Below are 8,134 nucleotides of genomic sequence, written 5' to 3' on the forward strand. Positions count from 1 at the left end.
ATTTATATTACGTTCAGTACTCTATGGGAGATTGCCTTGCTCCACAACCCTGTCAATGCATGATAGTTTCAGACGTTAATATATGCCAGTTTTGTGGATATGTAATGCTAAGTCATAGTAGATTTAATTTTTATTTTTGTGATTGGTAATCAGACTGAGTGACATTTTTAATATTTATTGACCATTTATGTTTTCTTTTCCACAAAATGCTTGTGTAATTCTTTTGATCCCCCTCCTTTTTTTTAATTGATTTGCCTTTTTCTTATTGATTTGTAAAAATTTCTTACATATGCAGGATACTAATCTCTTGACAATTATATATTTAGCAAATATATTTTCCTAGCCTGTAGCTGGTCATTTCATTCCAATTATGGTGTCTTTTGATGAATGGACATTGTTAATTTTAATATAGCCAAAGTTGTCAGTGTTTTTCTCTGTGCTTTTTAATTTTTATTTCTTGTTTAAGAAAAGGTTTAGATATTTTGATATCATAAAAGTATTATCCCATATTGACTTCTAAAATTTTTATAGTTTTGTATTTCACATATGGCTCATTAATTCACTAGAGTTGATTTTTGTATATGATGCATTGAAAGGGTTCTAATTATCTTATGCATCTTATCAGTATTTGTTTTTATATGTATATGTTCAGATCTCCCATCTCACTTGTTATACAAAAGATATATTGTGGAGTGCATGAAAATGGTATTCTGAGAGATATTTATAGCCTTAATACTGAAGGCTGAAAATTAAATAGCTATGTTTCCAAATTTGAAAGTAAAAGAATAACAAAAAAATCCACAAAGGAAATAGAATAAAAAACACTATAAAGAGTAGAAACTAATTAAATAACCATCATCTAAACAATAGATCTATTAAATAGAAATCATGTTAAATAATAGAGGTTTAAGGAATGCAAAATTTTGTTCTTTGAAAAGTAAAAAAAATAGATAAACTGATCAAATTAGTTGAGGAAAAGAGAAAAGGCACAAATAAACATTAAATTGATAAAGGTTTCATAAATTCAGATGCAAAGAGATTAAAAAGATAAATGATTTTCACTAACTTTATGCTAACAAGATTGAAAATTCAGAAGAAAACGTACAAATTTCCAGAAAAATGTATATTGATTTGCATCTATCTTGTTAATTTCTCTTTGGATAATTTTGGGTTTTCTACATAAGCCAACTATATACTATGTGAATTTTAACAGTATTTTTCTTCCCTCGTTATTGCTTTGAATGTCTACAACTTTCTTTCTGGAATACCTATTAGAAGTATCTGGAACTTCTCATTCCATCTTCCATGTCTCATAACCTCTCTTTCATATTTTCATCTTGTTATCTTTGTGCTGCATTATGGACGATTTATTCACTCCTGTTTTTCAGCTGACTGTTTTATATGATAATTTAACTATCAATTGAGTTTTTAATTTGAATGAATTAATCTTTTATTTCCGGAAGTTCAATTTGGTTCAATTTTATTTCAAATCTGCTTATTCTCTGCTCATGTTTTCCTTTTGTTTCATTATTATTTCATTTTATTCTTTTGCCTCTTTAATCATTTTAAACATAGTAATGTTTATAATCTCTTTCAGGGTATTCAATTATCTATAGTTCTTTGGGTACTAATTTTGTTGATTATTGAGTCCTTTGATTCATCCTCATTTTCTTGTATGGTTTTTAATATTTTATTGTGAGCTTACCTTAAGCAGTGATGGTCTTCCTTGTGGGAGCCCTGTGTACCCTAGATTATGGATTTGCCCTGTAGCGTGGATTTACATTTGGTTTTTGCAAGGGTCCCAGAATTTTCATGGACTTTGACCAAATTTGTTTTTTCTTGCCCCAATTTTTTGTTAGTGTGTCTGCTGAGAATTCTTATGCTATAAAGCTAGTGTAAAATTAGATCCTACACCCAGGCTTTGGATTTTAATTTCTCAGAAGAGAAGTTTCTTTTTCCTTCATACTCAAACCTTGAATATTGCAAAATTCTTTGCTCTTTTTCTTTGCTGGAATTCTTTTTTAGTGCCATTTTTATTGACTAAGCAACTTTTTTTTTAATTCATCCTCTTCCAGATATTCATCTTGAGTGGACCCAAAGGCATCTTTTGTGTCCATGTGATGTTTATACCTAACTCCCATTCTCCAGGTGCTGGTTCTGTTAGCTCAACCTTATAGCTCTAGCCACTGGAGGACTTCCCTTTCCTCTTTCTTGGCTCAATTATCTACTTTAAAAAACACGATATATTTGTGTGTTAGTAATTTATTTTATTTTATTTTATCCAAAATATCTATGTATTTATTGCAGGAGGCTGCCTACGTCACTCCCCCATGTTTCTGGAACCAGAAGTTCTAGAAAAAAATCTTGATTTATATCCAAATTTAGATCTACTTTTAAATAAATATTCTTTGTTGAGTGCGATTACAGATGATTTTAATTTTCTATTAAATTCTTCCTTTTATTGTTTAGACTTTGTACAACAAATATAAAATAACTATTATTTGAAAATGTTATAATATTAATTTTGAAAAGATAGTTTAATGAAAACTAGATTAGAGTATCATATTACTGAATAGTTCAGAAATTATTTTATTCTCAATTGTCTGTGTTAAGCAGGGGAGAGGTGACAAAGTTCTAAATTATTTTATATTTGACTTCAGAATGCATTACAGTGAAATGTCACTGATTCAGGCTAAATGAGAGAAGTGAATCCAAGTCAGTCTAAAGAATGAATATTTTTAATGCCTTTTAAAAATTTCTTCAAGTAAATGCAATAAGTGGAACAACCAATGTCAATTAAGAAAGGTCCTATGTCGCATAATAAACAGATATAATAAAACAACTATATCGGTTGTTTTATGCTTCTGAATAAAAAAATATTTCCCATTCCCATGTCTACTCCTCAATCCTTGTATTTACAGTTACTGTTAAGTTCAAGTATCCTTGAGTTTCTCGGACTGATAACTTTCTAAATGTCTAAGGTCTTAATTTACGAATGATATTTGTTTGTTTCTGGGTCTATCTGGGGGTGTAGGCTGTGTCTTGCGGGTGGGAGAGTGTGTCCATGTGTTCGACGGAGACTATTGGGCCAGTGGGGGGAAGAGTCTGTGCCTAATGATTTTTAATTCTCTTTTACTCTTTCAATGAATACATTTACTTAAGCCTGGTCCCTATTCAAATGATCATTAGTTCTAAATTACTGAGGCTCAAATAATGTTTTTCTCTAAATGGTTTGCCAATATGTATGTACGAAAATTTTTAAATTTGGAGGTTTTAAAAAATCTAATTCTATAGTGGAAGGAAAACAGAAAATATTCCCCACAAATACTGTGTCAGTACATCACCCAGTATATTATCTGAACATTTCCCCCATGATCCCTGCTTCCTTCAGAAAGCCTTTACAATAAATTTTATTAAAACGAATTCTGTATAGAACAACAGAATGAGCCAGTATAAAAAAAGTGTGTAAGACAGTTTCTCATAGTGGACTTTAATTGGAATATAAACATCTCTTTTCTAGATGTTACAGCTTTCCTAAGATCTTAAGAGAATTTTTAGTTTTTCTTATAGAAGGAAAAGAAAAAAAAAAAGGAAAAAAAAAAAGGAAGGATGGGAGAGAATGAAGGAGGGAAGGATAAAACCTAATAAAGTTTTGCCACATATAAATATATTTCTTTATAAATCTAGCATTTCCCATTCCAAATTATTGGTAGCCCTGAGCTAGGAGAGGTAAGAAAGTGGTTCCTATGTGTGTTTTGAGTATGCATGAAAGGGTAACTACAGTAGACAAGAATAACTTGGCAGTGTTTGACCTTGGAATTTGACCTATTGATTGAGTTGGGCAAAAACTACAGAACCCAACTCAGTCCGGGAAATAGGGAGAGGCGCAGCAGTTCAGGCTTCACCTTGGATCTGGAGAGTGTGGCCACTGGCCACAGGACTTCCCTAAAATGTGGAGTAGCTGGAGACCCCACCCCCTCGCCCAGTTTAGAATCAGACATACCCGTGTCCAATCCCACATTCTCTATTTACTGGTTGCATGAGTTTAAGCAAGTCATTTTACTTTATAATTTTTCAGGATCCTATCCATATACCTACCTCATAGGCTCTCCATGAAGATCAAATGAGATGAGGCATGCAGAGCCCTTTGCACCATGCCGTCCATACAGCAAGCACTCGTTTACCGCTGGCTGCCACTGTTCTTACAGTTACTCTAGTACCTGTGATCCAGGCAGGCAGGCAGGCAGCATCAAATAACATTATCAGCTGGTTACCAAGGCCACAGCAATGAGCCAAGAGTTGAGGACCAGACTCTAATGCTAGGAGAGGGTGAAAGGATTAAACTGCCGTAGTAGTAGGAACAAAGCAGAGCCCCTGGCCCAGAAGGACAGAGTAACAGGCAGGATTCAATGGCTGGGACCAAATCCCAGGAAAGAAGACAGGATGTGGTTAACAAAATTGGTGGGCAGAATGAAGTCTGATCTCAGCTGCAAGGCACAGCATAGACCTGGAAAACCAGCAGCAAAAGGGAATGGATGTCCAGTCTAAAGCAGCTGGCCATAGCTTTTAAAATCTATATGGCACTCCACTCCACCCCAATTAGCTGATGTCTGGACCTTGAGCCAGAGGGATCTATACCTGCTGGAGAAGACAAATGGACATTTTTCAGTTTTAGTTTTATTCATTTTTGAACATATATTTATAATTCAAAAGTCAAAACCATTATGGAAAGGTATACACAGGAAGTCTTGCCGGGAGCCAAATGAACACTATATATATGTTTCTGCAAAACTTACTTAAAACTTTCTAAAACACAGAAATTAAATCAGATCCTGACAAAATAATACAATGCCACGTCTGCATATCACATAATAGCTAACATCTTATACTTGAATTTTAAAAAATTAGAAGCGAAATCAAAGTATCTGGAAAACTACATCTCAACTCAGCTATCCTTAGCCTAGTTTTAGATCAATCATGCTAATATATTTTATTGTAATACAAAGAAATATCGAATATCTATAATAATTTTAATAATCATGAACTCTTTGGAATTCTAGTGAGATTTTACAATAGTATATTTTAGTTATAGCAGTTTTTAAAAAATCATGTCTGTAGTGGTCATGAAGTCTTTTTTTCATGCTAGTTAAAAGTGTATGCTCCTCTCCACAAAAATTCCGTTTTGCCCACGTTGTTCCAGACATCTTCCCCGACCGTGGTAGCTGAAAGTTACTGAAGCATCACTATAGCTGTTTCTAGGTCTTTGGCCCTTGTTATGCAGACTGGACGACTTTGCTTTCACAGTGTCCCAAGGCAGAATTCCCCCTTTGTGAAGTAGGGCCCCCGAGGAGATCATGCTATTGGATGTCCTCAGCTCCCAGAGCAGAATGTTGAGGCGCTTGTAGGAGGGCGGTTGTCTCACTTTTGGATTCCTGCACCAGCCACCACAAGGCACCAAGTGCCTTCAGATAAGCAGTGTCTGGCACTCGTCTTGCAATAATATGGTTCTAACAGGTGATCTGAACTCACCGACCACATCCTCATGTGAGGATTTGGCTCAGTTTCCTTAGAATAATGGATTGATCACTAAGGATACATCCTCATGCATAGGGACTTGGGGTTGATCAGGAAGTGTCTGAGGAGCTCAACTATTTCAGTCACGTTGGAACCACGCTCCGGAGAAGGGGGCATTTCCTTATTATCACTCCAACTGGTTTCAGAGGTCATTCATTCATTCATTCATTCAACAAACGCTAATGGAGGACTAGGTCTTGCGTTAAGCCCTGTAGATACAAAAATGGGGGTGCCCTCCCGGAGCACTCAGACTAGGGGTAGAGACATAAACATTCATAAATATAATACGGGCTAAAATAGTGATGCCTACAAGTTGGTTTCATAGCTCAGAGGTGACTCCTCTATCAGGTAGGTATGTGGGAACTATGATCAGGAAAGCTTCATAAAGGGAGTGACTGTTGGCCTGATTTTTGAAAGATAGTCGCTTGACCAAGCAGTAGGAAAGAGCATAGAAAGTAACCGAGGTAAAGATGTGAGAGAGCCTGGTGGGGCAGGGGAATTAGAAATGGTATTCATCAGAGACAGCATCCCAGAGCAGACAAGAAGTGAGTCAGACACCAGAGGAAGTGGCTGACGTTCAGGGCAGTGACGTGCACGAAGGCACAGAGAGGAACAGGCAAGGTGTTCCAGGGCAGAGAGGACTCCTCCATCTTGACCAGAGCAGCACTGTCCCCAGGCTCACCGTGGTGAGCTGGCTGGCCACAGAGAAGGGAGCCCTGAAAGAAAAGGAGTGGAAGCACCTCAGGGTGGGGGGACTGATGACTATGAGGAAAAGAAACTGGTGAAGGAAAAGAGAAAACACAGAGGAAACTTCGGGCTATTATGGTCTCAGGGAAGTCAGAGGAAGGGAAAAATAAAGAGCCATCAGAGTAACTCCCAGCTGGTTCATTTGCCTCCTTGTGAGGTTAAGGAAGTTGAAGTCTCTGCTGGTGTGAGCTGCTTTCAGGTCAAAGACTCTGTCATGTTTTTGAAACTCCTATCCCACCTACACCCCTCAGTCTTTTCATTCTTTCTAGGCTTTTAGAAGACCTTAGCTGATCTAAATAGACCTCCCACCCCAGCTCTCATAAGCAGTAGAATCGAAATCACAGAACACTGTGTTTCAAATTTCAATCTAGGTACTTCCTAAAGATTGAAGCAGAGGAGAGCCAAGAAAAGACAAGAGGGTCTTTCAAGAAGAAAAAGCTCATTAGAAACCATAGATGGAACTTATCCCGTGGTCAGGTGAGGTGAGAGATCAGAATATGGCAGGGATTGTGAAATAAAACGAGGCAGGTAGATCAACTGTCCAGGCAATTTATCCATGGCAGGTCAGCAAGAAAGGTTATTCTAAAGTTTTAACCTTGAACCTAAAATTTTTACGACTTCCATGAATTCTCTCGCATTAGTAAGATGGTCTAGCCTAGTTAATGATAAATATGTCAAAGGATCAATTACAATTTGCAACATTTTTTTTTCAGACCAGTGATGTTTCTAGTAACAGTGTATCTGTCTCGAGAAGTCTTTATTATTCTTCTCTCATCCCTCCCTCTCCTTCTTTTTCTCTTCCACGTTCTTTCTTCTTTGTCCTCTTCTCCACTGCACCTACCCTGAATGAGGCAAATTCTCAATTCCATGTACCCGCATGTCCTTGTCATTGAATCCGAAGGGGCCCACACGGCCCCAGGAGCAGGGCGGGAGTCCTGGAGGCCAGCAGCCCCCTTGATTTCTCCCTTCCTTCCCATCTTAGTACCAGCATTCATCTGTTGTGTAGAGGATTCTGTGTTTTATTATCACCTTCGAAGTAAACGTGCTCTATGTCATCCACTGTCCTATCTAGCCACAAGATCGTGGGATGAACTTGGCCTGGAAAAGCACCCCCAGACTGCATCTCCTTACTTCCCCTCTCCTGAATCAGTGCCTAGCTTGATCTACCATGGGCCAACCACAGCCATGATAAATCCTGGGAATGGGTTGAGGATCTACAAACCTGAACTGTTAGGATAGAAAGAAAAACATCTTCAATCTTTAGATATGTTTTCTTTTTCCTACTTTCATACGTTAATATGCAGGGCTGTTTGTGAGGGGGTATTGTGCAGTAAACAGAGCTTGTCCCTGCATCGCAGCCACCCTCTTCACTGCAGTCTGTGGCTTCATGTCATCTTCTGCATCCAAGTAGGCCTTCAGGAATGGATCCAAAATATATTCATAATAAGGTGTAAATGACTGATAAAAGCTTACGATATTACTCGTTAAAGCATATTTGTATGTTGACAGGGCTCAAAGCCTTTAGAAAAAGGAATAAATTCTAAATCTTTAATGGAGAAATTTTAATTAGGTGGCAGGAGAATTGTTAGGGTTGAGTGGAATATACCTGGTTTCCCCAAAATCATACGGCAGACACGTATTTTATTTAGAAATTAAAACACACACAAAATTTACCTATTTAATCCCAGGCAATATGTTAAATGCTTTACATATACTCTCTTATTTAATTCTTACTCCCCCCCTCGCCCCCCCCACCCCAAAAAAGAAAATCATTCAGGATAGATATTTAGAGTGGAGCGTATATCCTGCTACA

The sequence above is a fragment of the Pteropus vampyrus genome, unplaced genomic scaffold (genome assembly GCF_000151845.1).
Source record: "Pteropus vampyrus isolate Shadow unplaced genomic scaffold, Pvam_2.0 Scaffold78, whole genome shotgun sequence".
Taxonomy (NCBI): Eukaryota; Metazoa; Chordata; class Mammalia; order Chiroptera; family Pteropodidae; genus Pteropus; species Pteropus vampyrus.